At 40.9% G+C, this 14,118-nt stretch overlaps 1 protein-coding gene across 1 annotated transcript in view; it reads left to right on the top strand.

The window, feature by feature from the left end:
• Nucleotides 1-7,834: 7,834 nt before the first annotated feature.
• The window catches only part of Arhgap29 (Rho GTPase activating protein 29), a 70,713-nt gene continuing 64,429 nt past the window's right edge, over nucleotides 7,835-14,118 (top strand). Inside the window, exon 1 of the mRNA XM_032897391.1 lies at nucleotides 7,835-7,973. The gene's annotated coding sequence lies outside the window, so the exon portion shown is untranslated. The remainder of the gene's footprint in view (nucleotides 7,974-14,118) is intronic.

The following is a 14,118-nucleotide window of genomic DNA, read 5'->3' as shown; positions in this document are numbered from 1 at the left end:
GGCCTTTGGCTGGCAGGATGTATAGTTATGTCTCTGACCTCATAGACTCGGAGACTATGCAGTCCTGGACAAAATTCAGCACAGTGTCAAACATTCCACACTAAATACAGCACCGGGACCATGAAGTTAAGGATGCCAATCTGCCACCGAAAACCAATCAGTGTTGTTTGCTTCTTTTTATTGATTGCTTTTTTTTAAAGCCACAATCTTGAAATAAAAACCTCAGATTTTTAGTATCTTTGAAGTAGAATTTTTTTTAAATTATTAACTCATAATAGTTCTCCCCCTACCCCCACCCCCACCTCAGACCAGCCCCCAAAGTAGAATCTTACTATATCCCCAAAGGGACAAGGCCACGTGGCCTAGGCTAGCTTTGACTTCTAGATTCTCTTGCCTCAGCCTCTGGAGTCCTGGCCTCACAGGTATGTGGCACCATGATCTCCTACATTTTCTTCTCACTTAAGTCCCACATTGTCAACTATGGAGATAACTTCAGAACAAAATAATCTAAACCCAGGTACCTTGACAGTAGAGTAATAATCATGCCAATAATTCTTTTATGTGATCAAATGTAATGTTCTCTTGAATTAACTCAAAAGCAGATTTGTAAATCAAACAGTTTTCAGCGTTTACAGTCAGTTACTTCCCAATCCTCTGGCAAGCACACCACAGGCAGTCACCCCTATATAAATATAAAGTTCGGAAGATAAACACTCATTGAAATCACTTGTGGTAGCATTGTTTCTCAGAAGGCTCAGCAGTATTTGCTCAGTGAGTAGATAAAGAGATTGGCAATGTTTCCACTGGGCTTTACTCTTTCCTGCAGCTAGCCAGCCTGCCCTTAGATGGTAGGTGCTGTGTGTGTGTTCCAGAATGCTGTAGGGGAACTTTCTGATTTAACAGCAAATCCAGCTTCTCATTGTTTCTATGCTAAGCCACCCATTTCTTAAGAAGTTTTTTTTTTTTTTTTGGTACTACTTTAAAAAATAATCTTTATTATTAGTTTCTTCTAGAGGGTCTCACTGGGGGAAACAAACTACTCTTAAGGGTAGGTTTCCTGCCTAGCAGTAGATTCCAACAGAAAATGAACTCAGTTCCTTGTCTTATAATGCTGCGGCAGGGTTCAGGCCGCCACTGCCCCGCGCCGCCTCCCCTCCTCCTCCTCCTCCTCCTCCTCCTCCTCCTCCTCCTCCTCCTTCTCCCCCCTCCTCCTCCTCCTCCCCCTCCCCTCCTCCTCCTCCTCCCTCTTCCCCCCCCCTCCCTCCTCCCCTTCTCCTCCTCTTCCTCCTCCCCTCCTCTTCCTCTTCCTCTTCCGCCTCCTTTTCCTCTTTCTTCTTCATCTGGTTGTTGTTGTATTTAAGGGGAGTTTTGTTTCTGTTTTGAGATAGGGCTTCTCTATGTAGCCCTGGTTGTCCTTGAACTCACTATATAGACCAGGGTGACCTCAAATTCAGAGATTTGCCTTCCTTTGCCTCCCAAGTGCTCTTTTAAAAAAATCTTGTTTTTTATTTTTATTACATATTTCTTCTTCTTCTTCTTCTTCTTCTTCTTCTTCTTCTTCTTCTTCTTCTTCTTCTTCTTCTTCTTCTTCTTCTTCTTCTTCTTCTTCTTCTTCTTCTTCTTCTCATCCTCCTCCTCTTCTTCTTCCTCTTCCTCCTCCTCTTCCTGTTCCCCCTCCTCCTCCTCCTTCTTCTTCCTGTTCCCCTCTTCCTCCCTCTCCTTCTCCCTCTCTTCCACCTCCTCCCCACCTCCTTTTCCTCCACCCCCTTCTCTTCTCCTTCTTCTTCTCTCTTGTTACCCTATATGGCCTTTGTGTATCTATTATGGCTTCCAGTTTGTTTAGTTTAGTTCTGATGTGTTAGTTTTTGTTTTATCTTATTTATTTTATTATTCCATAGAAACCTGTTTGTTTTCTAATGAGAGATGGAAAGGGGGCCGATCTAGACGGGACTGGAGGTGGGGAGGAGCTGGTGGGAGTAGAGGGAGTGGGAAACTGTAATGTGGATAAAACATATAAGAAAAAAGTCTTTTTTCAGTAAAAAGAAAAAAATAAGCTTTGTTATTTAAAAAATCTTTTCTAACAAATAAAAAAAATCATACACTAAAATTAAGCGGACTCTGTTTATACAACATAATGAACTTATATACACTTATAATACTAAGTCAGACCTCCAAATTAATAGGAATCAATTTATAGAACAAATTTTATCTTTAAGCATGTTAATATAGCCTACACATTAAACTATTCAGATGGGTGCTCTGCTGTAGTATAATAGACTTACAGAGATTTTAAAGCTCTACCCAGTCAGTCAGTATTGAAGGAGTCCCATACTTGGTTGGAGTCAACTTAGTCTAGTTACTAACCCGCGATCTCTGCAGAACGGGGGCTTTCTTATAATAATGGGAGATGGGATATATGCAGTCTCACAGCCTCTGAGTCAGAAAACTGTGACATTCTGTTGTGGAAAAACAGGTGCCATTTGACCATCTTCCAGAGGATTTGCCAATAGATACACAGGGTAGGGGTAGCTCTGTTTGCCTTCTGAGCTAGCTAACATTTAGTGGAGTAGGTGAAAGGGAGACAATAGCAGTACAGTTTCACCTTTCTGCTTTAAGGAAGAAGGAAATCATTTCAGATTCTGGAGTTATTTCAGATAAACCTGGCATGTGTTATTTATTACACTGATGATTGCAGCCAGCGTAAAAATATCACCTATCACAGCAATATGACTCTCTTAAATGATTAAAATTGATCCTTCCCAAAGGAAAACACTAGTTTCCACAAAACATCTCACTGATTGGTTAATTGCAAGTGTTATTCCAGGATCTAGGGACACAGCAATGAACAAAACAGACAGAGTTGCTTCTATCCTGGAACAGAAGTTCCCAATCACACATCCTCGCCTAGTAGACATTATGTATATATGTGCAACTTTGTATCATCAGTAAAGGAGTGAGTGGCATGACTGAGCGCCACTCACTAAATCAGAGACAGAAGCACTGAGTGCCAATGTAGCATGTCTCTGACGTGGAGGACAGGCTAAGGACAGGGGTGCAGCCCACATAACCACAGGAGAGGAGCCTAGTGTGGATCTGCAGAAGGGTGCCAAAGGTAGGATAGGAGTGACTTCCCAGGAGAAGGTATCTCGTTTATCTCTATAAAAGTATCATTTTTCCTCAAGTCAGGCAGAAATACTCTTCAAGGTTTTTTTTTAATTTTTTTTCATGTCCATTGGTGTCTTACCTGCATGTTTATCGGTGTGAGGTGTTGATGCCCTGGAACTGGAGTTACAGACAGTTGTGAGCTTCCATGTGGGTGCTGGGAATTGAACCGGGGTCCTTTGGAAGAGCAACCGTGTTCTTAACCGCTGAGCCGTTTCCTCTCCAGCTCCAGAAATCCTTTCCTTATGCAGGAATTATGATGTATACTCAACTGTAGAGTTATCGCCTGGAACGTACAAGGTCTAAGTCTGAGTCCCAACAACACAGAAGAAATTTTAAAAATTAGGCTTCTACTATTTGCCTCAGTTTTTCATTCCTAAAATTTGATGAAAAATTGTATTAGATTGTGACGACCATAATTTACGAAATGAGAAGCAAAATTTATTTTGTGTCTAGCACAGAGCAAGGATGTTTGGTTAAAGTGATGATTGCTGGGGTTGGGGATTTAGCTCAGTGGTAGAGCACTTGCCTAGCAAGCGCAAGGCCCTGGGTTCAGTCCCTAGCTCTGAAAAAAAAAGAAAGAAAGAAAAAAAAAGTGATGATTGCTTACAAAGGTTACATAACTGCTCCTTTTGGTTTGTATCTTTTGCTTTTATTTTTGTTTTGGGAGACAGGGTTTCTCTGTGTAGCCTTGGCTGTTCTGGACTCACTCTTAGACCAGGCTAGTTTAGGCTACCTCTACATTCTGAGTGCTGGGATTAAAGGCGTGTACCACCACTACTCTGACTTTTGTGTGGTGTGGTTTTGTTTTTGTTTTGTTTGGTTGTTGTTGTTGTTGTTGTTGTTAATTATTGCATTTTAAGGCCACTGACCATATATGTATGTATGTATATATATGTATGTATATATATGTATAAAAATAACTTTTTATATGTATATAAAAATAACTTTTTTGCCCACTGATCTAGCCTATGTAAAGATTGGCCTTAACTCCTGACTATCTGCCTCTGTCTCCCAAGCCCTGGGATTAGAATAGTATACCATTATATATGGAATTAGGTTTAAGCAAGAACATAGAGGTTTATGTCACTGAAAGTTCTATAAAAGGAGCTGGAGAGATGGTTCAGAGGTTAAGAGCACTTCTTAATATCCAAAGACCTAAGTTAGGTTCCAAGCACCCTGTCTAGCAGCTAATAACTTATAACTCCGGCTTCCTGGGGAATCTGATGCCCCCTACTGGACTCCATGAGCACTACATTCATACACATAAAGGCACTCGGACACACACACAAACACACAGACACACACACACACAATTAAAATTGTTTTCTAGGGGTTGGGGATTTAGCTCAGTGGTAGAGCACTTGCCTAGCAAGCACAAGGTCCTGGGTTCAGTCCCCAGCTCCGAAAAAAAAAGAAAAAAAAATTAAAATTATTTTTTAAAGTTTTACAGGAATGCATATAACAGAAAAATAATGTTGTAATCTAATCCCAATGCTAATAACTCAATCTAAAGTGAGTATATGTGAATCCTCTCTTAAGTTTTTCTTTAATTTTATCGTTCTTAGTCTGTTTCCTCTCCCCATGATGGCGCAGTATCTGTGAACGTTCGCAATGTCTTTCACATTCATTTCCAGCACGTGAGCTGATTGATTCCTTGCTTCTCAGTTACAACCATCATGGAATCAAGATTAATAACCTGTTTGGTGAGTTTTGTCCACTTTGGAATCTGAAGCCTTTGTGTGCCCTGTGGCCTGTCAGGTTTTCTTCGTTCTTTCTAAATTCTCAAGTAGCAAGGCAGCAGCAGAATAGGGGACCTGCCGGTGAGATCACCCCTTCCTGCTTCTTCCTCTTTTCCAAGCGTTTAATCATGGTTGAGGGGAAACTGAAAGTGGAGTTAAAGTCCCCTAATATACCTGTCATACTTAGAACAATGCCTGACATATTAGAAGTATTCAATAAATATTTGAGGAAATGATAGAATCTAGATAGTCCTAGAAGAATTTTTATTTCTGGATCCTCTGATCATTCTTTCAACACTTCTCCGGAGGCTACTTAGTGGGGACCCAAACTGCAACTACTCAATACAAGCGCTTCTAAATAAATGTGACCAAAACCCCAAATGAACAGTCCACGTTCCTTATCTCTTTCTTCCTCAGTGCCAGGCTGACCTGAATTTCCAATCCTACTGCCTCCACATCTCCAACCTCTCTACTGCTGGGACTACGGGAAAAAGACATCTTAACAGTAAGTAACTTGATTTTTAAGGTGGAGAAAAGGACGATTTCCGAGTGGAGTAGCTATCCTTTATCATAAAAGAAACAAAGAACAATTCAATGAGCAGAGTTATCCATATATACTGAAATTATAAATAGTAATATGGTGGTCAACTGTCTTTAAAAACATGATACCCAGTTATTCCTCTAATTTTGTTTGTTTGTTTATTCCTGGCCTTCAAAGCCATGATCATGAGTCACTTTAACCAGCAAACATTTATAATATTTTACAGTATGATTCAGGGCATATTCTGGGACATTTTTGAGAATCTAATGGAGGTATGGTATTGACCTTTAATGTTTAAGATGCTTTTGAAAACACAGTCATCCCTATAAGACATCAGATTTCTTATGTTCATTTTTGTCAGTTACTTATTAGACTTTATGGCCAGATGGTGGTGGCACGTGCCTTTAATCCCAGTACTCCGGAGGCATAGGCAGGTGGAGCTCTGTGAGTTCAAGGCCAGCTTGCTTTACAGAGTTGCAGGACAGCTAGGACTACACAGAGAAACTCTGTCTCAAAAAAAACCAAGAAAGAGAAAGAGACAGGCAAATGTATCTACTATGTGTTTAGAAAGAAGATTAAAGAGAAACATGAAGTTGAGGAGTTTTTCTAAATACCCTTTTGTGCTAGTTAATTATCGACAGGTCAAGGTCACTACTCTGGAGGCAGTGGGACCTGGGAGAATGGAGTGGATAAATGAGCTAAAGTTTCGGGCAATAGCCTACTTCATGCGGCACATCAGTTTATGCTCTGAGGGCTAAGAGGAAACACAGAGTAAAGCATACACGGGCAAGTGGCATGTGGCAGACATGATGCATGTGGCAAACATGTTTTTTTTTCACAGAGGCATACAAACAAACAACGAGTCAGTTGTAGTGAATAAACTGAAGTGAGCTTACTCCTATTTGGCCCATTTAGAAGTATTAAAGTAGAATCCAAGAACAGTTCTGTGGTGTTTTTGTTTGTTTGGTTTTTGGTTTTTGAAGATGGTGTTTCTCTACATATCCCTGGTTGTTCTAGAATTCTCTGTGCAGACCAGCCTGGCCTTGAACTCACAGAGATCCGCCCTCCTCTGCCTCCTGAGTGCTAGGATTAAAGAAGGCTGCCACCACCACTGGCTTCAATTCTGCGTTTTTATAGAAACTGAGGTCACAAGACTCTCGGTTTCTTGGGAATTTTCTCAAGAGCATTCAATTTGCCTCACATGACTCCATTCTTGGAGACTGTGATCCCACGGATGGGAATTAGAATCACCTGAATGATGAACCTCTGAGTGTACCTGTGGGATGTTATCTTAATTATGCTGACCAAAGTGGGGCAGCCTGCCCACTGTGGGTGGTACTATTCCCTGGGCAAGGGATCATGAACTGTAGAGGAGTGGAGAAAGTGAGTTGAGGATTCACATCCATTCTTTGTTCTCTTCTTTTGGCTGTGAATCTAAGTGACAAACTGCTTCAAGCACCTGTTGCTTTGATTTTTCTGAAGTGTGAGCTAAAGAAAACCTTTCTTTACATTGCTTTGATCAGGGTATTATCACAGCAACAGGAAAAGTAGATAAGATGCATTTTGTAAGTTTACCTATTTGTCGATTAATATCCAGGGAGAATTATGTCTCTGCATCAACAAGAGGGAAAACATTTCTTGATATAGGTAAGTGTAAGTTAGACACGCAACACTCTATACATTTCCCTCCCCATATTTGATATATAACACAACATCTAGCAACATTCTTTTTTTGTTGCGTATCCCCATCAACCACGTTAATAGTCCTATTTTCTGGAGCATTTGATGATAAGAAATGTGTTGTATGATTAGAGGGATGTGTAGTTAACATTTATCTAACACATCTATGTAGCCAGATACTGTGCATAATAGCTGATGTAATTAAGTAATTTAGTTTTCAGAAAATGACAGCTGAAGAAAGAAGGGTAGGAAAGTTTCAAAATGAGTCATAAATTTGGTTTTGAAACGAGAAAAGATGGAGGAGCAAGAAAGTCAACTAAACGAGCTCAAGACTAAAATTCTGACAGGAAAGTATTCATAGTGCACTCCTGAAAAAATTGGCCAAGTTAAACCAGGACAGAGGAGTGGTTCTCATTTGGAGTTAAGAAAGAGTGACTTTTCCCTTGGTGGGTCCGATTGCCAACCAGTACACTGGGACTTTGGGACCTCGGTCAGGTCAAGGCCCCTCTCGGAGGAATTGAGCACGCCTTGCCCCACCCGCACCTGTTATGACCCCGCCCCCTCAGCGGTGACCCTCCCGCCCCCTAGGGCGCGGGCCAATGGGAGGGCTTCAGGGGCGGGCCGAGGAGGGCGTGAGGCGTGAGGCGTGGGGTGCGAGGCGGGGGCGGGGCGTCGCGTCCGCGGCTGGCGCGGTCGTGGCGGTAGCTGCAGGGGTGGCGACGGCGGCGGCGGCTCCTCGACCCAAGTCCTCAGGCCAGCCGTGGGGGATGGGGACAGCGAGCTCCGGCCCGCTGAGGGGGCGGTGGCCGTGAGTGATAGGCGTCCGGGACGCGGGATGGAGCCCCACGGTGAGTGAGGGGAGGCGGCGCGGGCTCCCGCCGTGCCTCGGGGCTGGCAGGAGCTTTGGGGTCGGGGGTCCGGGAGTCGCAGGGCGGAGGCGGCTGCGGGCAGGGCCGGGTGCTCTGGACTTGAATTTCCCTCCACCAGTGAGAGTCAGGAGGGGACGAAGGGCTCTGAAGAGCGGGAAGGGACGTTGCGGACCCCGGTGCTCGTGCGCGGATCGGTGTGCCCGTGCGGGGAATCGGTGTGCCCGTGCGGGGATCGGCGTCGGCGGTCGGGCAGCGGCTCGCCGAACTGACCGTCCTTATCCAAGGTCTCGTCAGCGGGCGTTCAGCAGCCCCGGGCCCTTTCCCAGCCACCTCTCGTGCCTGCCTGAGGCACTCGGGCTCCGAGAGCTTCCCCATTGCTTTTCTTCACGTCTGTGTTTCCTGCGGGGACTGGGTTAGGAAGTTTGGTGGCGTTCTCACAAACTCCACTGTGACAGATGCAGGAGACTGAGGGACCGTGAGGAACTCTTCCGGCCCGGTCCTCACTTTTCCTTCTGGCATTTCTGTCCTGGAGCCCGCTGTTTGTCAGACAACCCCCTACCCCCCTTCCCTCTGATGCCCTGCCCCCTTCCCAGGCGTTTCTGTCACTTTCCTCCTTGCATTCCTTGGGCTCTGGTCACCCTTATTCCAGCTGTGGCCCTAGGGTAAACCGTGCGCCTTGCAGACTAGGAATTGATAAACTGAGAGATTACAGTTACCACCAGGGGAGCCTGCCCCTGAAAGTTTTATTGCTGAGAATGTCCCAGGACTTAGTCTTTGATGGAAACCCGGTGCCCTGGAGGAACTTGTTTCCACAAAACCGAGTCGTGCAAGGCTCCTGGTCTTGGAGCCTTTTTGACAAGAGTTTATCTCTCTTTAAAAACAAAAACAAAACCCACTATTCGTCTGTGGGGATCAAGGATTGGGTTTCACACAGTGTTCTTTTGGGTCTTTAACATGTTCTGACAGTGTGTCTTAAGGGGAAGGGAAATGTTAAGTATTTTTCAAAAGTTCAAAGACCACAGTGGAGCAGGATTTGTTTACCTGCTTCTTTTTTCATTTGGGAATTCATGTTACCGTCTTACTGAATTTGGGCAAAGGGTTACCTCTCTATGAAAAAGATTTCAGATTTAGATATGAAGGAATAGTTAAAAGGAATAAATAAGACCCAACACAAGATTTAGGTCATTTTCTTTCGTGATTTCTTGAGGCAGTTTGCCAGAAATGCCTACTTAGAAATACTTCAAGTACTGTACAAGTTAAGGAGTCCTGACACTTAAGCCTTAATACCCTACAGAGCTTGTAGCTCTGCTCTCACGATTGGAGAAGCTTAAGAGTGAACTCAAGTAAGCAGGCCCAGATAGAAAATGTTTCAATCCCTAAAATAGTAGAAAGTGGAACTTTGGCTGAGAAGAAAACACTGTGTGTGTGTGTGTGTGTGTGTGTGTGTGTGTGTGTGTGTGTGTGTGTGTGTGTGTGTGTGTGTGCGCTGTTTATTTCCATTTCTCTTGAAATAGAGCATATACCCAAATTACCAGCCTCACATCTCCTCTGTAAAGGCTGCTTTTGCACAGAAAACTTTGTGGAAGGTTTTTTTATTTTTGTGACACTGATAAAATATCCAGCATTCCCTGAGAAAATCCAACGACATTCCATCATGCTAGCTAGAGCCCGGTAGAACCTTTTCATTTATTGAGTAACAATAGACAATATGGAATATAGCCCAAGGCACCGTGTTATGGGCGCACTGAAAGAAAGAAGTGTGTTGAATGTCCTGTGGGAAAGTAGACGGATGGTTATTTTTAGTGGAGAGAATGAAAAGAAGTATTCTGTATGAGTTTGAAGACCCAGAGAATGAGTTTTCAGTAAATACAGAGTGGAAGGACCCTCCTGGGCAGAATTGCATGTTATCTCCTCCACATACCAGGATGCCACTGATCCAGTTCTGCTTTAGAGCATCCAGAGCTGTTTCCTTTGCTTGAGTATTTTGTTGGTTCGTTTTTAAATTTCCCACTCACCTCCAGTGTGGTCACGAGCCACATATATTTGTGGATAAAGGAACAAGGCTAACGTTAGCCGGTCATTCTGTTATAATCAAGATTTCAGTGGAGGGTTAGGACTTTATTGTTAATGTTTATTACTGCTGTGAGAAGGAAATGAACCACCTCTTTACCAGTCAACATTGGATGATGCGACCTCCTTAGGTAATAATCTTTCTCTTAAGACATGTGTCAGTGTGTGTTCTTGAAAAAGTTTTTAAATACCAGTCACCCTTTTTGAGGGATAATGGATACTTAACATGCTTTCAGAATATTTACTTTATGCATATGTTTGGGTGTGCGTCTGTGTATCACATGTGTACAGGAGTCTGTGAAGGTTAAACAAGGTAACATATCGCTTGGAACCGGAGTTACAAATGGTTGTGAACCGCCATCTGGGATTCTGGGAACCAAACTCAGGTCCTCTTCCAAGTGCAGTAAGTGCTCTAAACTGCTGAACCATCTCTCCAGCCCTTGTAAACATACTAGGGAAAGGGTAAGCAGAGTTCCAGGGACTTTCAGACACAGCATTATATAGGTTTGCTTTAATTCACCTGTCATGCTTTTGCTTACAGTGTAGCTAACTTTGGACAGTCTCCATTTTAGCCATGGCTAGCCTGAAACATAGTTTGTAGATCAGCTGATCTTGAAGTCACAGAGATATACTTGTTCTACCACATCTGGCTTTTCACAGTATTTTAAAAATCAGATGCAAGACGTGCCATTTATTCTCTGGCCTTAGAGAAAAAAGAATTTGTTAAAAGACATTTTAAATGTAAGAGTGTGTGTGTGTGTGTGTGTGTGTGTGTGTGTGTGTGTGTGTGTGAGATATGTGTGCCTAGATGCACATACATGTATATATGTGGAGGCCAGAGATCAACACCAAGTGTCTTCTTCTATTGCTTGGGACCATTTTTTTTTTAAAGAATTATTTATTTTACATATTTGTAGCTGTCTTCCAAACACACCAGAAGAGGGCATCAGATCCCATTACAGATGGTTGTGAGCCACCATGTGGTTGCTGGGATTTGAACTCAGGACCTCTGGAAGAGCAGTCAGTGCTCTTAACTACTGACCATCTCTCCAGCCTGTGTTTTCATTTCTTTTAGGCGTATAAGTGAGAAAATTTACCTAAGAAGCTGCCAGATTGTTTTCCTGTGACTTGTTTGCCTTGTGTAGCAGTGCTGTACTGCAGTTTCTGTTGGTGTACACCCTCAACAACATGTAACATTTTGGTTTAGCAGAAATTTAAATTTCTTGATTTAGTTTAAATGTACGTTTTTCAGTTATCAAACACTATTCCAAGTCTGTATTTCCCTATCTCCTTCTATAAAGTATTCCTTCATTACTTATTATGAGTTTACTTATTTTATAAGAGTTCTTGACATAATCTTGATAAAACTTTGTTACATTTTCCCTCAGTTTTAGCTTGCGTTTTCTATTTTAGCGAGCTCTTACAAGAGTAAAAGTTAATTGTCCCCCAGTTTGCCAGTGTGTTCTTTTCTGGTTCTTTTCTGGGTCTGTCAGAGAAATGATTTCCTGGGTTTTGCCTATAGTTTCAAAGAATATTTTGGAATTTTTGGGCACAGATGGTGAATATTTTAAGCTTGGCAGCCATACTGACTCAACTGCTTAACACTGTTTCTGTGAAAAGAAATTATATATAATACATAAATGTGGTTGTAATCCTAAGAATAACCTTAAAAATATAGGCATCTGCTTCTTTTCCCCTAAATTTGAAGAAGTGGTGTTTTAGATTCTATGTTCATATTATGCTTTTTTCTGTGTTTACCTTTCTAGTAAATTGCTATACTGGGAACTAAGGGTTGATAGTCTTTTCCTTGTGTATGGGTATCAAGTACTTCTTGAAAGACTAGCTTTCTTTCTGTGAAAGCTCAGGTAATCTATATATTTGGTTTTACTTTTGGAGTCTGTCCTGCTGGTATATGAATCACTTGGCCAGAAACCACACTATCTTGATTCTTGTAGTTGAATAGTAAATCTTGAAGTAAAGCAGTCCTAAGTCCAATTTAAAAACAAAAAAAAACAACAACAAAAAAAAACAAGTTATTTTGGTTGTTTCATATATTTACATTTTAATACAAAATTTAAGCTCAGGCCGAGTGTAATCCCAGCACTTGTGAGGCAGAGGCAGGTGGAGCCCTGTGAATTTGAAGCCAACCTGGTCTACATAGTGAGTTCTAGGACACCTAGAGATATTTAGTGAGACCTATCTCAAAAAGGGGGACAGAGGGAGATTTAAGCTTGGAAATTTCTGCAAAAAAATTTAAAAAAATATTTTTTTAAAGGAGAAAAAAAGGTTCACGGCAATTCTTTGAAACCATATGATTTGAGGTAGAAGAATTGCCATGAGTTCAAGACTGGAGTTGGCTACAAAGTGATTGCTGTATTCTCTAGTTTCATTTCTGATTTTCTAATAAAACCTTGACCAAAAGCAACTTAGGAGAGGAAAGGGTTTACTTTACTTACAATTCCAAATTACATTCTATCACTGAGGGGAAAGCAAGGTAGCTACTAGTCACATGACATCCATAGTCAAGAGCAGAAAACTGAACAGATCCTTGCTTGCTTCTGCCTGCCACTTTACTCCGGCTTTCTCCTGTCCTAGAGGGTTCAGGATTCCCTGCCTGTCCAGGGAATGGTGGTGCCTGCAGTGAGCAGGATCTTCCCAGAACAATTAACTGTCAAGACAGGCTTTTATAGAGACGTCCATAGACAAACCCTGATAAACTCGATGTAGATTACTTGAGACTCTTCCCAGGTGATTTTAAGCCATTGCAAGTTGATCTTTAAAACTGGACTAGTGCTATACTACAGTATGAAGGTTTTTTTTTTTTTTAAACAATTTGAGTCTTATTCAGGAAAGTGCTATATTATTATTATTATTATTATTTTATTATTATTATTATTACCAGTTATTTGATTTCTTTGCAGTGGTGTTTTTGTTTTAATATTTATTTTAAGTTATTCGTATGTGTGTTGTTTATGTGCACATGTTTGGTACTTGCAGAGGCTAGAGAGCATCAGGTCTCCTGGAGGTGGAGTTAGAAGCAGTTGTTAAGCCACTGGCTGTGGGTGCTGGGAACCAAACTTGGGTGTCTACAAGAACAATACACACTTTTTCTTCACTGCTGAGCTCTCTCCAGCCTGCAGTAGTAGTTTATGGGTTTCCTGTTTAGGGCGCATTTTGTTAAGCTTACCCCTGAAATGTCTTGGGTTTTTTTTGGGTTTGTTTTTTTGGTTTTTTTGTTTTTGTTTTTGTTTTTGTTTTTTTTTTGATGATATTATGAATGCAGTTGGTCTTTAAATTTTCATTATTCAACTGTTGGTTTATAAAGTTGATTGAGTGTATTTATTAACTTCTGATCTTGTTCTATTAAGTGTAGTAGCTTATAAATTCTTCAGGGTTTTTTTTAGTATACAAATTTGTCATCCCTGAGTAAAGTAGTTTATTTCTCTTTTAATCTGAATGCAAGTTTTTACTATAAATTTTCATTAACAACATTAACAATGGTATTTTAACCATTAACTGTGAGGGTAGTTAGTTGTAGTTTTTAATAAAATGCCTTTTATCGGGTTGAAGAAATTCTCTTCTATTTTAACTTTGATAACCTTATCATGATCATGAATGGGCAAGGAATTTTGTTACTTTTTCTGAATCTTTTGAAATGGTCACAAGTTCTAATGAGTGTTAAATTTAAATTCCTGGAACAAGCTTTTTTTGACTGATATTATTCTATTTTATGTGTAAATACTACATTTAATGTATTTGATCTGTAATTTTATTGTAGTATCATTGTTTGGTTTTAATATTGGATATACTGCCTCAAAAAGATTTAAGAAGATTTTTACTTCTATTTTGGGTGTGTGTAATAATATATATTATATTATATTATATTATATTATATTATATTATATTATATACACATACATATATATTTTTTCTGGTTCAGTGGACTTTTTTATCATTAAAACCTATTAAATTTACAATTTTTGTTTCAGGAAGTTTTAAATTATGAATTCAATTTTTTAACATTTATAAGACTACTTAGATTTTGTTTCTCATC

Source organism: Rattus rattus, chromosome 3 (genome assembly GCF_011064425.1).
Source record: "Rattus rattus isolate New Zealand chromosome 3, Rrattus_CSIRO_v1, whole genome shotgun sequence".
NCBI classification, from domain to species: domain Eukaryota; kingdom Metazoa; phylum Chordata; class Mammalia; order Rodentia; family Muridae; genus Rattus; species Rattus rattus.
The sequence above is the reverse complement of the archived record's forward strand: the minus strand, read 5'-3'. Positions and strand labels throughout refer to the sequence as shown.